Below are 22,080 nucleotides of genomic sequence, written 5' to 3'. Positions count from 1 at the left end.
GGTTTTTTAAATTAATTTATTTACTTAATTTAATTTTTTTATTTCAGCATATCACAGGGGTACAAATGTTTAGTTTACATATATTGCCCCATCTGAGTCAGCTTCAAGTGTGTCCATCCCCTAGACAGTGCGCAACACACCCATTAGCTGTGTGCAGACCCATTCCCTCCTTCCCCCTCCCATCTGCCCAACACCTGATGAATGTTATTACTATATGTACTCTTAAGTGTTGATCAGTTAATACCAATTTGATGGTGAGTACATATGGTGCTTGTTTTTCCATTCTTGTGATACCTCACTTAGTAGAATGGGCTCCAGTTCTATCCCAGATAATACAAGAGGTGCTAGATCACTGTTGTTTTCTGTGGCTAAGTAGAACTCATGGTATACATATACCACATTTTATTAATCCACTCATGTATTGATGAGCACTTGGGTTGTTTCCACATCTTTGCAATTGTAAATTAATGCTGCTATAAACATTCTAGTGCAGATGTCTGTTTTATAGAATGTCTTTTTTTTTTCCTTTGGGTAGATGCCCAGTAAAGGGATTGCTGGATCAAATGGTGGTTCTACTTGTATCTCTTTGAGGTATCTCCATATTGCTTTCCACAGAGGTTGCACTAGTTTGCAGTCCCACCAGCAGTATAGGAGTGTTCCTGTCTTTCTGCATCCATGCCAACATTTACTGTTTTGGGACTTTTTGATAAAAGCCATTCTCACTGGAGTTAAGTGATATCTTATTGTGGTTTTGATTTGCATTTCCCTGATGATTAGAGATGTTGAGCATTTTTTCATATATTTGTTAGCCATTAGTCTATCTTTTTTTGAAAAGTTTCTGTTCACATCCTTTGGCCACATTTTAATAGGGTTGTTTGATTTTTTTCTTGCTGACTTTCCTGAGTTCTATATAGATTATAGTTATCCACCCTTTATCAGATATGTAGCATGTGAATATTTTTCTCCCATTCTGTAAGTTGTCTGTTTGCTCTCATGATAGTTTCCTTGGCTGTACAGAAGCTTTTCAATTAGATCAGGTCCCATTTACTTATTTTTGTTGCGTGATTGCCTTTGGAGCCTTCTTTTCTCAACTGAGACCTTACAACCCAGGAAAGACTAGGGCTTCACTCTCACTTTTATCAAACAGAATAATGCCCAGCCTAGAATCTTGTATCCTGAAAAATTAAGTTTCTTATATGAAGGAGAAATAAAGACCTTCTCAGACAAGCAAAGACTGAGGGAATTCATCAAGATAAGACCTGTCCTCCAGGAAGTACTCAGAATAGCATTACACAGGGATCAGCACAATAAACACTCACCAGTGTAAAATCATCCAAAAGCTAAACGTCAAATGCCAGCTACCACAATGGCTCAAGAGAGAAAACAAAGTAACAAAGTTGAACTCAACAGTATGAACAGAAATCTGCCCCACTTATCAATTCCTTCAATAAATGTGAATGGCTTGAACTGCCCACTAAAAAGACATAGGCTGGCCAAATGGATAAATGTACACAAACCAAGTATCTGCTGTCTTCATGAAACACATTAACCCACAAGAATGCATTTAGACTCAAGGTGATGGGATGGAAAACAATATTCCATGCAAATGGAAGCCAAAAGAAAGCTGGCGTAACAGTTCTGATTTCAGATAACTTAGTCTTCAAATCAACAAAAGTAATGAAAGACAAAGATGGTCACTATATAACTGTGAAGGGTATAATTCAACAAGAAGACATAACAATTCTAAATATTTATGCACCTAACTCAGGTGCACCCAGATTCATAAAGCAAGTCCTACTTGACCTAAACAAAATGATAAATAGCAACACCTTAATAGCCAGGGACTTCAACACCCCTCTGATGGAAAAACTCTCATTGACCACAGTTTTTAAAATTTCATGACAAATGATTCATTTGAAGGTATTTCAAGCTCGGTGAATTCCCTATTCAAATGCAAGTATACCTAGAAGGGGAACATTTTGAACTGCTGCCAAACAATCTCTTATTCTGTTTTAGTTGCCAGTGAAATCCACAAGAATGACATGGATGAAAGTTCCTAATTGAGAGGGTTATCTGCTGGGAGAGGGAAGGAAAATTCTCCTAGATCAGCTCCATCGTATAAACTTCAGTCTCACCAAACACTAAGGCTAGGTCTACCTGTAGGTCGTATTTTCACCTAACTTGCATAATTTGGTTTGAAATGTTTTCCTCTTCTAAGAGTTGACAAATTAGCTTACAAAATTAGGTAATGAAGTGACTGTTGAAAAACCAGAACTGAATTGTCATGCTGGTGTCCTGACATATGCAAAGAGTACAGGGATCAGAGCCAGATGGACCTGAGTTCAAATCCTGGCTCTGCTCTTTACGTGCTGGGTGACCTTTGGATGATAAGTTAACTTCACTTCCGGAGACGTGTCCTCATTTGTAAAATTGCGATAACACCTGCTTTGCACCACTGCCTGGTACATAGGAAGCACTCAATAAATTATAGCTGCTATATATGGATATTTTCAATACCCTTGTGAGTAATACAAAACTTCTGCTTTAAGTTAAAACTTACCTGTCATACACTCAAGGTCCAACCCATCTTCATTTTTTCCACAATTTTCCATCACAGTCAGGCTTGTTGCTGTTCTACCACTTCCACATGCTCTAGGCTCTTTGGTCTGTCTGCCTTCATTGGGACAATAATGATGACATCTTCAAATCATTTATTACACAGTATTCTATTGCTTACAAGGGGATTTTTCCCATATATTATCTCATATGATCTTAACTTGATCCAGTGAAATAGGTTTTATAATCTCTACTTTGTAGATGAGGAAACTGAGGGCTGGAAGGTTTAAATAACTTGCTGAGGTCACATAGTAAGTGACGGAATAAGGGCTAAATTTCAAACCTGACTTCAGAGGTTTCCACAGTGGTTCTCAATTCTGGCTGCCCTTTTGAATCACTGGGGAGCTATAAAAAAAAGACGATCTGTGTCAGGGTTTCATCTCAGGCCAATTAAATCAGAATGGCATTGGCCTACACATTAGGATGTTTTAAAAACTCCCTAGGTGATTCTTATGCCAAACTAGTCCCATGCCAGTGAAAGTCCTGAGGACTACACTACAAAATTTTTCTCAAGAATGTTAGGTCACCTTATCTCCATTTCTGGATGTTTTGTTGTGCTCATTAACAATTCTACATAATTAGCACCTTATTTTAGAAATCATAGAATGTAAATTCTGGAAGGAACTTCATATCATCGATTTCTATGGTTCTAAAACTTGGTCTGATGATGTGTTCTTTCCAGGATTTGTCTGCAGGAAAATGAGAAAAATAAGGACAACCTAGAAGATACAAGCTCATTTTCTTTTCTTATTGTAAGGTTTTTGTTAAATGTTCTTTTATGAAATAATGGTGGTAGTTGTTTTACTAATATCCTCATTTAGAAACATAAAAATTTGACAATACTTTAATGTTATGCCAAATTGTTTGTGGAAATCTTACTGACCAGTGAAATCCAATATTTCTAGAAGCTACTGATCTTTCCCAATTCCCTGATTTCACAGATGAGGAAATTGAAGCCCAGAGAGAAGAATCAACCCAAGTTCCAGCTAGTGTAATGCCTCAGTGCTTTGAAACTTATAAAAAAGTAAAGTTTGATTGTGCCTTTTAATCTACATATGACTGTGATCAATAATGTAGGGAAAAACAATGTGGCTGGGAAAAAGGAGGTAGAAAGATAAAGAAAAAAAAGCTATAACTTAAGAGCTCTGGAATAGTAACATAGCAGAGGCAAATAGAAATTCTAGAACTGTAAAATACAATAACCAAATTCAGAATGCAATGGACAGTCATAATATAACAGCAGATTAGTCACAGATGAAGAGATAATCAGAGAACTTGGAGATAGATCAGAAAGAAAGAAATAATACAAGGGTAGGCAAAAAGATGTAAAAGAAGAAAAAGTAAAACACGTGGAGTGTAGAGTAGGATGGTCCCTGAGAAAGATAACAGAGTTAAAATTAGAAGAGAATTTTCAAAGAACCTTCCAGAACTATTGAATGACATCAAGCCACTGCTGCAAGAAGCCAAGCAAATAAACAAGAAGAAAAACACATCTAAGTCCATTGTATTGAAAATGGAAAAATAAAATCTTGAAAAGCTAGAAAAGAGATTATCTTCAAAGGAATGACAGATCAGCAGTGACTTCTCAAAAGCAATTATGAAAGCCAAAAGACAATGAATAGATACATTCAACGTGCTGAAAAGCCAGCACAAAGTTTAATATCCAGCCAAAAAAAAAAAAAATCTGCCAAAAATAAAAGCAAAAGGAACATTTTCAGACAAACAACTGCACAAAAGACTGTTAGAGCTCTTAACCTTTTCTTGTGCCGTGGCCCTTTTGGCACTTGGGAGAGACCTCTGAACACTTTCTCAGAATAAGGTTATTAAATGCATAAAATAAATGTAAAGTCACAGAGGAAACCAATGTTATTCCAATATAAAATATGTTAAAAAACTAAACTCATAGTGATATGTTTACTATTATAACATGCTAAATAACAAGATCTATACAATTTCACAGTAATTTCTAAGTAGTAAACTACAGTAATTTCTAGAAAAAGTTTGTAAAAGTTTATCTCCTTCAGTTTAGTCAGAAAGCTAACTGCTAAATTCTCTCAGGCAGCAGAAAGGCAATTGCTGTGAAAGCTGATGCCTCACTAAGGCCCTATCAGCCTGTTATGCACATTCAAGAGTCAGGGGCTGGGGTCATCCATATTGTTTAGGGGACGGCGCAGACCCTTCAAAAGAGAATAATAATAAAAAACAGTCAAGCAATGCTTGCAGCATTAAATAAAATGTGTGGGTTACACAAATGTGTACCGTCTCTCTTTAAAATATACCCTGATAAAGGAACGGCATCTTTCAACATTTTTTCTTTGAAAGTATTAATATATTTGCAACAGAGCCAATCTTTAAATAAATATTCTATGCTTCCTTTCATCTCATTTAAAGACAATAAGATCCTTCCTTTGATTTCCAAATGCTTTTGTTTACTTTGAGAATGAGTCTTCCCAAGGTAGTTAGCTTCTACTCGTAAGGATTTCATTTTTAAGTTATTAATGCTATTTCTGAGACAGCAGGATTGGGTATTCTTGTTCAGTTTGTACAGGAGAAAAATATATACTGTATCACGGCAAAGGGACGCCAGTTATTTAAAGCAGCCCATTAAACAGAGCATTCCTAATGTACTGCGGTCATTGCGATCCGTGGGCTTTAGTTAGCTCCTGGGTACCTCTTCCTATCAGCACAAACGTTAACAGGAAAAGTTGATGTTTGGGTGAGTACATGAGGATATGGAATAATTTGAAAACTTTTCAATCTTTGAAATGTTGAGTTCATTATTTTGCCAGTAATATTATAGAAATAAAAGTCCTATCTGCTTGTGCTTATAGCTGGAGCTTCAGTCCTTGCTGGAATGACAGGGCCACTGTGATCATCGCTCGTGGGTGTGTGTTTCAGGACTGACATTCTCACCTGGTGCCCCTTGGCTAGCTCATCTCCTTCCTGTCCAATGAAACCACACAGAACAGAATAATCGACTTTCCAATTTTGCTAGTCCAAATCTACACTGTGTGTTCATTTCCCCGTTCTGTCCAGGTACCCCATCCAGGTGGCAGAAGATCAACATTAGAAACAGAAATACAGTCCCTTGTTTTATTCCTTTATTTTCTCAATCCAACCCTTGAAACATTGTTAAGAGTCCTGTAAATTCAATATTGAAATGTCCAAATTATAGCTTCCAAAAGACGTTTGTGCCAGGAAGCAGAGTAAAAACCAAATGGACTCTGAATGTTTCGGGAAGGAGCCCGCAGGTGTGATACTGTTTATTCATCACGGCTTCTGATTGCTCCAACTAGACCTGCTATGCCACTCGCCTCACAGTGGAGTCATCAAGCCAGTGGGGCCTGCCAGGTAGGAAGAAGGATTCATTTCATGCCCAAGCTTCCAAAGAAATTCCAAGTTGTTTCAGATCAACCTACCAAATCCCTGTAACAGGAGTAACATTCTCATTCCTTAAATTTTACCTATGTGACTTGTGAGATTTGGATTTATTATGAAGGTTTGAACAGACAGAACCACGTGCATAGATTCTATTAAATGATTTATTTTCCATTTCGCCTTATCTTGGAATAATGCATAGCTAGTATCTGGGGGTAGGGACCTACAGAGATTTACAAGGAAATTAATGCTGAAATGCTCAGCTGCATTCAGAATGTCCTCTTCCCTTTTGTGAGAAGAAAGAGGATTTGCAACAATTATTTTGTTCATCCACCCACCTGTTCTCTCTAGGGTGCCTTTCTACTCAGTAACGGCATCAGACGGGACCAGGGTGGCAATACTGTGGGTTAGCTACATTTGGGCTGACCAAAGTTAATGGAAAATGTAAAAAGTTCTGCTTCAGTGAGAGGTCCCTGAACAGGCAGCCCTAATGTCACCCCTGCTATTCACAATGAGTTTCTCCTCTGCTGTCGCATCCTTTTCCTGCCACAAGATCTTCCCCCAAGGTAGTGCTAGCTAGGTCACCTGTTGCTCCATGGCTAATTACCATTTACTTCATTCGCATGTGTGATGAGTTTCCCGTAACCAAGGCAACCAGGAGCAGAGCCTGTGCAGTCAGCAGAACAATCTTTCCTCCATCTGGTCAGGCTGCAACAGTGTTCTCACCCACTTCACCTCACTCTCGTGGCAGCAAGTACGCATTCAGCAGAATCGTTCTGTGTCAGCAACTTCTCTACAAGGTCTCAGGGACTGTACACTGCTCTCTAGAATTATCACTTATTTCTTCTAGTGAACCTTGATATATTTTTCTCTTCCAATCAATCTGGTACACTCAACATAGTTCCAAATCAGCAATCAAAAAATGTATAAACATAGATTCACATAAAAACACACACTCACGAATGAATGTGTGGGGAAAAGACAAAAACAAACAAACCCTTGATAGATGTTTATTTTCTGGGCATTTTCCCTTGAAAAGGGGCAGACTGCCATGCCAGTGAGATATCTGTAGTAATGGGATAATGGGACATAATGCACAAAAGCACCTGGACACACAGGGCTACTGTCCATGTAGCTCCTCTCCTTTTTGTCTATACTCTTACTCTCTTGTTGGTTCCATTCATTTACCCATCTTTAAATACTATCTATACAATGAGGATTCTCATATATATGCAGCCTGGAACAGATATAAATCACCTGCCTACTTGACAAGTATACTTGGATATCAATTAGAAATCCCAACATGGATATTTTCAGAGACACTGAGCTCTTGATCTTGTTCCCAAACTTGTTCTACCCTCAGCTACCCCCACTTCAGTTAATGGAAACACCTTTCTTCTAGCTTCTCATGCAAAATTCTTGAATTCATCTTCAATGTCTCTATTTCTCTCGTTACGACACATCCAATCCCGTGAGCTCTACTTTAAAAATATATCCAGAATCCACACACTTCTTTAATCTCAACTGCTACTAACCGGGTCCAAGTCACCATCCTCCCTTGCTTAGGTTATTTCAATTGGCTCCCAACCTGCACCTCTCTGTCTTTCTTGCTCATAGTGTACTCTCAATATATCTGCTAGTGTGGGCCTCTTAGACCTGAAGGTTAAATCTGCTCAGCATCCTCCAGTAGCTCCTATCTCACTCAGAGTGAAAGCCGAAGCCCTTGTATGGCTTCCAGAGGTCTAGCCAATGGGGTTCGCACCCTAACTTCATCTTTTCTACCTCCTTGTCTTTGATCAATCCACCCCAGACATGCTGTGATCCTCTTTGAGACTATGAATTTGCTATTTCCCCTTTTGGGAAGTCTTTTTGCCAGAGATATATATGATTGGCTCACTTGTCTCCTTTGGACCTTTATTAGAAAAAGAAGGGAGAAAAAAACAAGGAAGAGAAAGTGAGCAAAACATTCTATAAAATTCAATACTATAAAATCAGGCAGTTGTATCATTGTCTAGGAGAATACTGGTAATAAGCAAAACTCAGAGGAACAGAAATGGAAGTAGAGTGAAATCCAGAAGAATGAAAGAAAGAATATGCAGGCAGTTTTCTCTGCTGAGACTTTATCACCAAGGCCACAGACAGGTCCAGGCGGAACAATCCCGGAAGTTTCCTTCCTGTCTAGATGAGCATGAAGTTGAACTGTGCCTAGGTAGCCTCTTTGTGGTTTTGACTAAGTTCAGCCTGGGTAAATCTTTTATTAGATTGGAACTGTGGACGATCAAACAGAAAAACACAATCCACAGAAAAGCCAGAAAGTAGTGATTCAAAAAGTTAGGCTAAGATTTAGAATATTAAAAAGACTCAAGAGAGCTTAAAATATTTTTTCCAAAGTAACACTTAAAAGACAAGAAGAAAGCCTTATTCTAATGTAAAAGCAGTGGCTGTAGAAATATTTATTACTTCACACAGTTCTGCTGGCCTGTAAGAAAGTTATTCCAGAATGAAATCCAAAAGTACTTATTCTCTTCCTCCTCATAGATCCTAAGTCAGAAAATTCTGGAAATGAAATAGGCCAGAATAACACTACTTTTATCCAAATATTTATCTTAGTAGAGTGTCCTTAACCAGAATCATTCAAATAAGCTTTAAAATTGTTTGAAATTGGGCAGACATAATTACAAACGTATATACTCTCAAGGTCTTATGCAACTGTGTTGTTATTTTTGTCCAAAGAGGCCAGTGGTGAATGAACATTTAAATTATCAAAGCTAGAAGCTGCTCTTTTGAGTGCTGTTAGCAAAATTTTTATTGTGCAGTAAAAACTAGTATTTGCCTTTGGAAAAGGCCATTTGGGCAGATGCTTTTAGTTATACAGATAAAACACAAATATGCACCCATTTTCCTCAGAGAACCCTGCTTCTGACTAGATATTAAAGGTTCTGTTTAGTACTCTAAACTAGATATATGATTGAATCTTCACAGCTTAGTATCTTTTTCTTTTTTTTAACCTAGACATCCCTGTTTACAGAAAACTATTCTATGGAGGTGTTCTTATGGGGTACATATGTAAACACATGTATTATGTCCAAAGACAACCCACAGAACGTTGGAAGCTGACACTGGTTAGTGGCTGGAAAGATGAGGCAGCAAACCTGGCATGTCTTCACCTGGTGCTGGAGGCTGTATCATAACAGACCAGATAGGATTTGCCAAAGCCCAATGTCTGCTAGTCTTCTCTAATCCCCCAAAAGTACCATAATTCTGACTTCATAACTCTGGTCAAATATTTCACTTGACTCATCTCGTGCCTTGGGGTCCAGATCATACCCTGTAAACAAGAGTGGGACTTTCCCCTGTAGACAACTTATGTCTCGTCTCCTCTGCCAATCATCTGAACAGAGAAAATGGGGTGGGCCATAACCTGGAGGAGGAAACGATATTCTCCTTCTGGGGTAGAGAGCAGGTGAGCCTGAATCCTGGGAGCTTCTAATCCAAAGCATCCTTGCTGGGAGGAGGTAGGCATAGCTCTGAAACATGGCAGCCAATCAACCTCAAGTGAAGAATCCTGTGGAGGGAGGTTTCCAAGGGCCCTGGAAAGAGTAATGCCTGTATTTAAGCTTTCTTTTCCGCATTGTAGTTCTCTTTTCAGGTGACAAACAACCAGAGCCAAATTTTAAGTGTTCCTTAGAAATTCCCAGAAAACACTTGGAAAGAACAATCCATTAGGAAAAAGAAAAACGGATTTTCCAAGGTTTACCAGATGGGAACACAGAAGACTGATATGGGGGAAAGATTCCTTCTGAAGGCTGGAGAACCCAGGGAAATCTGGGGCCCTCTTAACTACATGAAGATTGCCCAGCTTAGAATACTGAAGTTCCACAACCTCCATTTATCAGAAGAGGGGCAGTACCCAGCGAGGAGTCTTATCTGTGATACAGATTCCATCCTAGGCACGAGGGCACCGGATGGATGCAGTTTCTAGTCTCAGGGACTAAATGCAAAGGCAGGAGTCACTTTGTACCAAGTATAAGCGTATAACTCAGATTCTGTAAGTCACAACAGTATCATGAAGAGTAACAGTACAGTATTTATTTCTCTGTTTCTGGTGCGAATATCAGCCTGCCACAACCACCTCTGCCTGCCTCTCCACACTTGCTTAGGGAATACCCCACAGGCTCATTTGCCTTTCCTCTAGGCTACAATTTAAATTCTGTCATCTCTCTCTACTCTTGTTTAAGCTACTGAGGTAAACTCTTTTTTTTTTTCCTGCCAGAGCTTCTTGTGTGGCAGCTGCCCCAATTCTCACCTCCCCAGCTTCTCGTCTCCACTCCCAGTGGAAGCCTGTCTGTTCCATGTTCCAAAGGCCTCCTCAAGTCAAGAAGGTTCCCTTATCTCCATCTGTGCTGTGGTCTGACACAGCCTTGCCTCTGCTCTCCTGGTCTTACTGAGATTTTGTTATAAAGTTGTTGGGTTTTTTTTTTTCTTTTCTTTTTTAACTTCCTCTTCATTGAAGCTGTCTCTTTCCAGAAGCAATCCAGGACTCTGAAAGGGATGCTTCAGAGGACATGCTGAAAGACAGATGCTGTGCTGTACTCAGGCTTACCTCTGCCCTCTGACTCTGACCTATTTTGCTTGGCTGGAACTTGTAAACCTGACTAACTCTTCTGGTGGGATGTGTCTTTCCGGTTTAGCGCCCTGGGGATTAGCCCTCCAGCCCTCCAGACATGCCCAGACCATCAGCAAAGCTGGGTTCTGAAGAGCCTGGGAGTGAGAGCACTTTTGGTTGTGAGCAAAACATGTAAAACAGCCACCACCCTTCAACTGCATGTCTCACTGTCTGATGATAATATTTTCTTGCATATTTCACACAGCTTTCTCAAGAGCTTATTTGATTATAATCTTTTTTTTCCTTTTTTTATTTCAGCATATTACAAGGGAACAAATGTTTAGGTTACGTATATTGCCTTTGCTGCTGCCCCCCAACCCCCTGAGTCAGAGCTTCAAGCATGTCCATCCCCCAGTGGTGCGCAATGCATCCATTAGCTGTGTGTAGACCCATCCCCTCCTCCCCCCTCCCATCTGCCCAACACTAGATGAATGTTATTACTATATGTGCACTTAAGTGTTGATCAGTTAATACCAATTTGATGTGAGTACATGTGGTGCTTGTTTTTCCATTCTTGTGATACTTTGCTTAGTAGAATGGGCTCCAGCTCTATCCAGGATAATACAAGAGGTGCTAGATCACCATTGTTTTTTGTGGCTGAGTAGAAATTCATGGTATACACACACATACACCCCACACACACAATTTATTAATCCACTCATGTACTGATGGGCACTTGGGTTGTTTCCACATCTTTCCAACTGTGAATTGCGCTGCTATAAACCTTCTAGTACAGATGTCTTTTTAATAGAATGTCTTTTGTTCTTTTGGGTAGATGTCCAGGAATGGGATTACTGAATCAAATGGTAGTTCTACCTGTAGCCCTGTGAGGTATCTCCGTATTAACCTGTAGCCCTGTGAGGTATCTCCGTATTACTTTGCACAGAGGTTGTACTAGTTTGCAGTCCACCAGCAGCGTACGAGTGTTCCTATCTCTCTGCATCCACACCAACATTTATTGTTTTGGGACTTTTTGATAAAGGCCATTGTCACTGGACATAAGTGATATCTCACTGTGGTTTTGATTTGCATTTCCCTGATGATTAGAGATGTTGAGCATTTTTCTATGTGTTTGTTGGCCATTAGTCTGTCTTCTTTTGAAAAGTTTATGTTGATGTCCTTTGGCCACTTTTTGATAGGGTTGTTTGATTTTTTTCTTGCTGATTTTCCTGAGTTCTATGTAGATTCTAGTTATCAGCCCTTTATTGTATGTGTAGCATGTGAATATTTTCTCCCACTCTGTAGGTTGTCCATTTGCTCTCATGATAGTTTCCTTGGCTGTGCTGAAGGTTTTCAATTTGATCAGGTCCCATTTATTTATTTTTGTTGTTGCTGTGATTGCCTTTGGGGGGAGGTCTTCATAAATTCTTTGCCTGGGTCAATGTCTATAAGAGTTTTTTCAATATTTTCTTCTAGAATTCTTATAGTTTCATACCTTAGGTTTAAGTCTGTTATCCACCATGAGTTGATTTTTGTGAGAGGTGAAAGGTATGGGTCCTGTTTCAGTCTATTCCACATGGCTATCCAATTTTCCCAACACCATTTTATAGAATAAGGATTCTTTTCCCTGGTGCATGTTTTTGTCTGCTTTGTCAAAGATTAGATGGCTATATGAGGATGGTTTTCTATCTGGATTCTCAGTTCTGTTCCATTGGTCTATGTCTCTGTTCTTGTGCCAGTACCATGCTGTTTTGGTTACTATAGCCTTATAGTATAGCTTGAAGTCTGGTAAACGGATGCCTCCCCATTTTTTCTTTTTGCTTAAGGTTGTTTTTGCTATGTGGAGTCTTCTCTGGTTCCATACAAAGCCTAGAATTATTTTTTCTAGATCTGTGAAAAATGATGTTGGTATTTTAATAGGGATTGCCTTCACTCTGTAGATCATTTTGGGTAGTATAGACATTTTAACAATGGTGCTTCTGCTGCCCCATGAGCATGGTATGCTTTTCCACCTGTTTACATCCTCTGCTTTTTCCTTCCTCACTGTTTTATAGTTCTCCCTGTAGAGGTCTTTTCCCTCTTTAGGTAAATATACTCCCAGGTATTCTATTTTCTTTGTTGCTACTGTGAAGGCTATTGAGTCCTTGATTTGGTTCTCAGTTTGACTGTTGTTGCCGTATAGGAATGCTACTGATTTGTGTGCATTGATTTTGTAACCTGAGACTTTGCTGAACTTGTTTATCAATTCTAGTAGTCCCAAGGCCAATCTTTGGGGTTTTCTAGATGTAAGATCATATCGTCAGCAAAGAGCAATACTTTGACCATTTGTGTCCCCATTTAGATGCCCTTGCTTTTTTTCTTTCATTGGATTGCTCTGGCTACGATTTCCAGCACTATATTGAAGAGAAGTGATAATTGAGGGCAACCTCGCCTGATTCCAGTTCTAAGCGGGAACACTTTCAATTTTTTCCCCATTTGGTATGATATTGGCTGTGGGTTTGTCATATATGGCTTGTATCATTTTTAGGTAAGTCCCGTCTCTGCCTGTTTTCTTAAGCGTTCTCATCATAAAGGGTGCTGACTTTTGTCAAATGCTTTTTCTGCATCTATTGAGAGGATCATATGGTCTCTGTTTTTGCTTCTATTTATGTGGTGAATTACATTTATGGATTTGTGTATGTTGAACCATCTCTGCATCTCTGGAAGGAAGTCCACTTGGTTGTGATGGATTATTTTTTTGATAAGTACCTGAATTTGGAAAATCTGTCCCATTCTGTCAGTGGGGTATTGAATCCCCCAGCCATTGCAATGCTACTGCTTATCATTTTGATTAGATCAAGTAGGATTTGCTTTATGAATCTGAGTGTACCTGTGTTAGGTGCAAAAATATTTAGGATTCTTATGTCCTCCTGTTGAATTGCTCCCTTTACCATTATATAATGACTGTCTTGGTCTTTCTTTACTTTTGTTGATTTGAAGTCTATGTTATCTAATATGAGAATGGCTATGCCAGCTTTCTTTTGGTTTCCATTTGCATGGAATGTTTTCCATCCTTGAAGTAGCTGTTCTTATAACATTGTTGTAAGTATCTGTAATAGCTACTGAAATTTAATGGGATTTTATTATCCATGGGGTTGCATATAAGAAAATAGGGTATTGTCTGTTCAAAGATAAAGTGTAAGTCTCCCTTTCCTGACTGCTATCTGAGAGAGCCTAAAAATCACCTGAAACAGGGCTGTGAAGAACTGACAGAAAGATTCAATAAGACAGGCACATTTTTCTTTGACTGCTGGCTGATATGGATATGCAGATAGAGTTAAGGAAAAACTCTCCTCATTAACGCAAAACTGACCTACAGATCTTAGTTCCCCATCAGAGAAAATGACAAAGGAAATTTCAAGTTGATTGCAAAATGTAATGGATCCAAGAATAATGTTAAGTAAAACTCTAGGAAATCTGAATAAGAAAATGAAATAATAAAACAGTAAACAAAAAGGAGGAAATAAGACAGTCCATAATCCCCACTGCCAGTTATAAACACTATAAACATTTTTGTGGCTGGATATACCCATTCCTCCATTACTCACCTACCTTACTATAGAATTTTGTATCATATTTTACAGTAAATGTCATTTATGACTGGCCACCTTGCCTGAAGAGTCACTTCCTTCTCTCCTAATCACCTTAACAATGTCTCTTTTTGCTGCCAGTGCTGGTAAGACTGTTCTCCTAGTCTTTACTTTTCCCACCCTACCTCAGACACTCCTACTCATTGATCCTGAAAATATTTACAGAGTGCACATTGCTGGTATAAACCAGACAGATGCTCTTGCCTCCAAAATGTCAGACCATCTTTCCTATTGATATCTGAACTCCTACAGCCAAAAACACAGAAGATTCCTATAGAAGCGCTGTCTGCCCCCTTACCCTCAAGACTCTACCTTGTGCCAGCAAGAAAGCCTCAAATGAACATGGTCACCTGCCTTCCAGATTGATCTGACTCCTAGGATGCCTCTAATCAGAGTTTAAAGAGCTCTACCAGGTTTACCTTTTTTTCTCAAATTCACAAATTCAACTTTTCACAGCTATACCTGTAACAGTGTCACCACTAGACCTAAGTTGTAATAACCCAGTTGAAAATTATCATGTAGCTCCTCAATATATAAAGTTATGAAGTAGAACCTTAGGCCAGGATTTCTAGGACAGAGACTTCAGAAAAGGTGCTCTATTGCACTTCACCATGGAAAAAGCCAAGGGCATTTAAATTGTTTTAGCTTCCAAATTTTTTGGAACAGAGCCTGAATGAAAAGAGGTCACAGAAACAGAAGTCCGGCGAATCAGGTGTATTTACTTTTTTGTGGCTCTTCTAACAGCAGGGGCTTTATATGTCTGGAAGGTATACATGTTCCATTTGCCTGGTTTTTATTTAGAAAAACCAAAAAAATAAATAAAAGGGCTATGTGAGTAGCAAAACTGACCTTTTAAAAATCTGAACATGGGAGACAACGTAGAAGGGTAGTGAGAGCATCCAGGGTCAAGGTCAGCAGGTCAGCAGTGTGACCTTTAGCAAATTATGGAACCTCCCTAAGGCACCAAGTCCTCCATTATAAAGCAGGAGATGATAACAATAGTACTCATGTTATATGCTCAGAGTAAGCATTAACTATCAAAATAAGCATTAATAAATAGTACTCAAACAATGTTAGGTAATCTTATTATTAATATTAATGGAAAATGACAATTTGAAGCAAAGGCTGGACCATACCTTATAGGAAATGTTTTGTGCTTCTCAAAGAGAGTAGGATTAGAAAACCTCAAGTTTCTTTCAGTTCTATGGTTCTCTGATTCTCTGTGACAGACACTCTGTGTGTAGGAACAATCACAACAACCAAATTAATGACCCTTCTTTGAGCCTTGGTAAGTCAGCCACAGACTAGATCCTTTACCCATATTATTTTTCATTTGAGCCATAACCCTATAGAGTACGTAAAATCATCTTCATCTTACAGAGGAGAAAACTGAGCAAGTAAAGTGCTAGAGGCTACTCTTCCAGGAAGCAGCATAGACTGAATCTTGGCTGAGTCCTTGGAAATTCAAAACCTATGCCTTTTCTAATGTGCTGTCCTTTCATATGGAAACAGGAGACTAGTCTCTCATCATCTGATAGTTTTCCAGGAGTGGGGTGTGTTTTTGCTTGTGCTGGTCTATACTCATTTGTTGAGTTCCTCTCGTGACCAATAATAATATAAAAATGGCATCTGTCTGCAAATTGGTTGACTGGGCTGGGGCCGCCAGCCCTGGCCAAGGATAACATCAGGCTAGTCACTCATCTCATGCACTTGGTAGTCTCAGAGGATCCCACAAGAGACACTTTGATGGTGAAAGAAGTAAATAACCACTTCAGTAGCATGAGTGGGTTTGGAATGGATCAATAGTTTTTTTTAAAGCTCCTGTAAAAAGGATGGAAGAAGAATCTTATGAGTTTTTTCCTTTGAATAGGGAAAGAGTGACATTTAAACTCATCTGTAAAGCTGATTCTACTGTCTGTGTAGCCACTGCTACATAGATTCTGGATGTGTTTGGCAGGTAGAGATAACAAGACCTTCTGACAAATCAGACATAGAGTGTGAGACAAAGAAGAGTCGAGAATGACATCAAGGTTTTTGGCCCCGAACAATTATAAGAATGGAGTTGATATTTACAGAGATGGGAAAGATTGAAAGGAAAGTGGGATTTTGTGAGGATGGTAAATCTGAAGCTCAATTTTAAATCAGATGTTAAATCAGACATGCCTAATAGGTATCCAGGTGGATGGGTATCTCAGGTAGGGAGGTGGAATATGGGTTGTGGTAAGCCATCTCCATTAGTCATGGCTCTCCAGAGAAATGGAATCAACAGGATGTGTGTCACACACAGATCAATTTTAAGGAATAGGCTCACGTGATTATGGAGGCTTGATGAGTTCAAAACCTGATGGGGTAGCCTGGCAGGCTAGAAACTCAGTGAGGAGTTGCAGTTTAAGTCCAAAGGCAACCTGATGGTTGGATTTCTTCCTGCTTGAGAGAGATCAATCTTTGTTCTACTAAGGCCTTCAATTGATTGGATGAGGCCCACCCACATTATAGAGAGCAATTTGTTTTACTCAGAGTCCAGTGGTTTAGATGTTAACCTCATTCAAAAAACATCTTCACAGAAAACATCCGAAATAATGGTTGGCCAAATATCTGAGTACCATGACCCTACCAAACTGAAACATGAAATTAACCATCAGATCATTATTACCATATTAATCATAGTTACAATTTACCGGGTATCTACTATGTTGCAAGATACGACACTAGGTTCCTTATGTTATTTATCATTAAACCACCCCTCAAAACACCATAAGGTAGATATTATTATTCCCACTGTATAAAGGACAAAGTTGAGGTGCTCAGAGATTAAGTAATTTCTCCAAGGTCACACATCTAGGATCCAACCCCAGGGACTATATCTTCCCCCACGGCACCACACTGCCTCCCAATACACAAGCTCCTTATTTCCCCAAACATGTTATTCTGTGCGTCTATACCTTGTTGCGTGTTGTTCCTTCTGCCTGAAAAATCCTTTCCTGCTCAAACTCACCCTCTTCTTCATCTGGATAAATTCTACCCATTGATCAAGACTCAGCTCAAAGGTCACCTCCTCTAGGAAGCCATCTTTGATTCATTCCCCTGCCTGGATTTTAGAGGCTCTTCCTCTATGTTCCAATAGCAGTGGACTTTACACACGTCTGGAAAAGGAATCATCAAACTATAGTGTTTGGTTTGCTGATCTTTCTTCTCCATTAGGCTGTAAACTTCTTGAGGGAGGGGAGTACACTTTAGTCATCATTATATCTGCAGAGCCTCAGCACTTAGCCTAGTACTTGATAAGTACCCAGAAAATATTTGTTGAATGAATGAATGAACAATTGGTATGTGAAGGAAGGGAATACAGCAGGGGCCTGAGAAGGAGCTTTAAGAGAGATAAGGGTCAACCAAGAGAGAACAGTACTACAGCATGGGCAGAGAGGTCTGGTGAGTGATGCGAAATGATATAGAGATGTTAACAAGATTGAAGACTAAAAAGAAGCTGTTGGATTCATAGGGGAAAACCCAGTGAGTGCCACAGAGTATAAATGACTTGGTAGTTTGGAAAAAGTTTTTATATGTAGAAATTTTAGTGATGCTAGCTGGGCCATCTGAGACAACATCAGAAAGAACTTGCATCTGATCTGGGATTTATAAAAAGGGCAGAATTTAAACATATATGTGTGGAGTTGGGTGGAGGGCTGTGATGAAACAACAGGCAAAGAAAGATCACATCTTTAAAGTGTGAGTAGGGAGGCTGTCCCAGACAACAGGGTAATTAGGTAGCCCTGGTGTGGATGGTTTAAAGCATAACTTAAAAAAAAAACATGACTCTCCTTGCTCCCTGGCAGGATTCTTTGCCTTTCTGATAGCTCATTGCCCGTCAGCAAATAAGGAAGAGTGGCTCTCAAGTCTGTAATATTCAAATCACTGTGGTGTATAATCTGCATGTCAATGCCTTTGATGAAAAGTGCAGTAAGAACAGTAATGAATTTAGACATATTCCAAATGATAAAAATATCAAATCTGATAACAACTCATCTATCTTGCTTTTATTTCCTGGCCAATTCAAATGTGACCCAGACTTTAAACATTTTTTTTCTCTGCTTACCTTGGAGCCTCAGAATAACTTTGCAATGAATAACAAATAATTTTTTATTGAAAGATAAAATTAAATGGCATACTACCAGTTGAGACTAGCTAACCATTTCGCATTCCTAAACTTCCAATACAAATGAATCATCATTTGATATTATAATTCTAAAGAAATATGCTGCCTTAAATATATGCTCTAGCTTTTAGCTAAACTGTGTTTCTTTAATGGTAACACAAACTGTTGCAGTCAACTGCTTCTCATAAGAAGAGCAATGAAAGAGATTGGAGGCCTTTGTGCCGTATATGAAACTACACGGCAGAGTTCATTTAATGCATGGAGCTAAGTAGGGTCATTTTTGCAGTCCTAACGGAAATTACAGCTTTTTTTTAAACCTGCCATTTCCATAGTAACTGCACAAGATCTCAACAACACACAGATCATCGCAAATACTGGAGTAGAACTCATTTACTTCTTAGATAGATGGCAGTCAAGAACTCTTTGTTTGGGGGTTTATCTTCTAAATTTAATGCCTTCCATGCTGCAAATATTTAATGCAAGGCTTGAATTCAGAATGCAAAATAGTATCTAAATCATCTGCTAGACGTTGTTGGTTTAAACCAGAGCTCAGCAGACCTTTTAAAAGAGAGCTGGTTTCCTGTTGTCAACTCTCAGCTTCTGTTGCTCACTTAGGAAAAGAGAACTTTAGACTGAGTTTCCTTCATGCATAAATGAGCTGCAAAGGCTAACAGAGGAATTCTTATCGTCCACAGTTGACCTAATGAAAATTAGCACTTCTTCCAGAGCACCCTTATTTTCTGGGGTATGCCTCCAGCCTGTTATGAAATACAGCTGGTGCCTGGTTTGCTAAACTTGCAGATACATACCTCAGGGCAAAACTGTCTTCAAGCTGGATGACAAATTTTAAATGCAATTCATATTCCATATTGAATTGTGATGTGACAAAATATTTAAAGATACTTCCTAATACTTCAGTGACTTCAAAAAACGTGACTTACAATGACTTCTCTGCCCTAAAACCTAAATAAGCTGAGAAACAATGCATCTGCTTCTCATTACTCCCCCGCTGTGTTTTCAGCTGAGGGCTTGAGAGCCCAGAGCCCCATGCATTGGGAGTTCAAAATCATTAAATTTTTGGCTTTTACTCTAGTTCCCACACCTATGCTCTGAGGACACAAGGGGGGAAATGCTGTCCAAGCAGCCCCAGCAATAGCAAGAAATACAGACAGCTCGTGCTGAAGTTGTAAAATTAACAGAGGATACAGAGTCTAGTTATCAGGGGCCAAAAGTTGAAAAACACCCATTTACCCAAGGCCCCTTCTGCCAGATAAATCAAGTTCCAATGTAACCACATCCTGACCTGGTTATTGTTGAGGGGGAAGGATGTGGATTTGAGTTAGTAGAAAGCCTCGAGTTCAAACCCTGACTCTTTCACTTACTGAGTTTATATTGAATTTTTACATTGCTGATGCTTTATCGTCACATATTTAAAATCTCTTTCCCATGAGGGTGTTGAAGGGATTGAAAACTATAACATGTTGGAGGCACCTGGAATGTACCTCCCCCATCAGGTGCTTAATAAACAACTAAGTAGGTCTGAACCTGTAAAGCAGATTGTGTATCCAGACTTGCTTCTTAAGAAAGAGGAAACTGAAGCTCCACGGCAACATCTAATCAAGGCTTTTGTAGAATCTCAGGGTTGGAAAACAGTTCAGTTGCACTCTAGTCCCGCCATCTTCCTCATAATGATTTGTGTCTACATCATCTCTGTCAGTTACTCCTCATTCCAATTTTTCAGGTCTGAACATTTTCAAATACAGAGAAATTGCCGCTTCATCAATCAGCCATTTATTTGCGAAAAATGAAAAGGGGAGAAGTCAACCATTTTGAGGATCAGCTGTACCCAGCACTATCGAGAGATTATTATACTTATTCATATAACTACTCTGTAAAGTAGGTATTATTATTCAAATTTTACAGACTAGGAAACTGAGGCTTAGAGGATAAATAATTTCACAAGCTCCTGCAGCTTATTTAAAGCAGTAGTGATCTCCAAAACTGATATACTAAGAGATAAAACTATGGCCTCACTCTGAAATGTCAGGTATTGGTCAGGTTTAATAGATTTGTTCTTATAACTTTCACAATTCCAACATGTCTATGCTTTTTGCAGAGATGGACAGAAATAATGTGTCTCATTTTTTTTTATAACTTGTACCTTCTCTCCAAGTATAATGCTTATCTTGGTCCTTTCATATGATTAGGTCAGGACTCCAGACATGTATAACCAGAAATTTGGAGCTATGTTTTCTATACATTCTGAAATGAGAACTGAATTCTTGTCACTTTCAAAGAATCTGTTGCTCCTTGGGAGATGACTGCAAGTTGGGAACACAGAAGTGATGTTCTCCCTTGTTTGCCCTGGTATCCCCAGTGCCTTGCACACTACCTAATGCATAGTGGGAGTTCCGTAAATAATTGCTGGTAAGTGAAGCCTAACAATTCTGAGTAGCATTAGCACCTCATTGTGATTTAATATAACCTTTTCTTGAATTTTTAAGCATGCCAAATTGCCTTCAAAAAAGGGGATGGTTATTCTGATCCAAGAAGCTAAGTTTTTAACTTTTACTTAGGAAAGAAATTACCTTCTCTCGGTTTGCCTGGTTTGAAAGAGAGTGTGGTCATATCTATTAGACTCCCACAAAATATGTGTCATGCAGATTACACCAGTTTTTCCATGCATTTACCTCTCAGCCCTTCATTTAACTCAGTTTTCTGGCTTATAAAGAACCACTTATTAGATATTATCTCAGACAATGAAAGATTTTTCCATTATGGTCAGAATCTGGGAAGAGAAATTCTGCAATGTCTAGTTGGAGGTTGATAAACATACTCTTTGGCCCCTCATTTCATCTTTGGGTTACAGTTCCCATCATCCCAACTTCCAACATCTGCCCTATGTGCTCAGGAATTTGGGGAGTGGGCAGTCTGTGGGTACTTCCATTTGTGGTGAGACTACCTTGTTCAATCCTTTTTTTCTTGGCTCAAAATAATAAAACAAAAAGTCCCAGGGGACATGACAAATCTTAGATATCTTTTTTTGTAGTATAATTTTTCTAAAATATTTTCCTTGGAGAAGTACTGGACTAAGTCTTGTCAAGGCAGTTTCTTTGCCCTTTGTCCTTTCTAAACCTCTTCTTAGGCCAGGACCAATTTCCCTGACATTGGGAGGAAAGGCAGACTCTTCATTTTCATTTGGAACCATCTGGCTCTTCCTGCTTTACAACACACCATTCATTCCTAATCACTCTCCCTCCTCTTTCTTGTTTCCTTTCTCTGATAATACTTGTAGTCTTTTTTTCTCCGTCAGAAAACATATGCCATAAGATCATCTGCCAAGATGAGTTTGGCTATAGGAATAAAGTTTTTAAGTGACCTACCACATTTCTCAGGGGATGGCAAGAATTCTTGATCTGTAAGAGTTTTGTTCACTGACGTACAGAATAAAAGCCGGGATTTCTGAAAGTACCTCTGCACCTCGGGAACCTAAATTAAATTAAGTCCTGGAAAAATGAAAAGCAGCTTCTTCTCATCTTAGAAGCATTTTGTCTTTCCTCTATGGTACAGTATGTAATTACAAAGGTTGATTAAAGTAGTATAAGGGCATTATTATGTGTTTTTAACTTACACCAGAACTGTATAGTTTTTAAAGTATATGTAGCCATTTTATCTCATAAGTTATGTGTCTGTGATTC

This window comes from Lemur catta, chromosome 14 (assembly GCF_020740605.2).
Source record: "Lemur catta isolate mLemCat1 chromosome 14, mLemCat1.pri, whole genome shotgun sequence".
NCBI lineage: Eukaryota > Metazoa > Chordata > Mammalia > Primates > Lemuridae > Lemur > Lemur catta.
The sequence above is the reverse complement of the archived record's forward strand: the minus strand, read 5'-3'. Positions refer to the sequence as shown.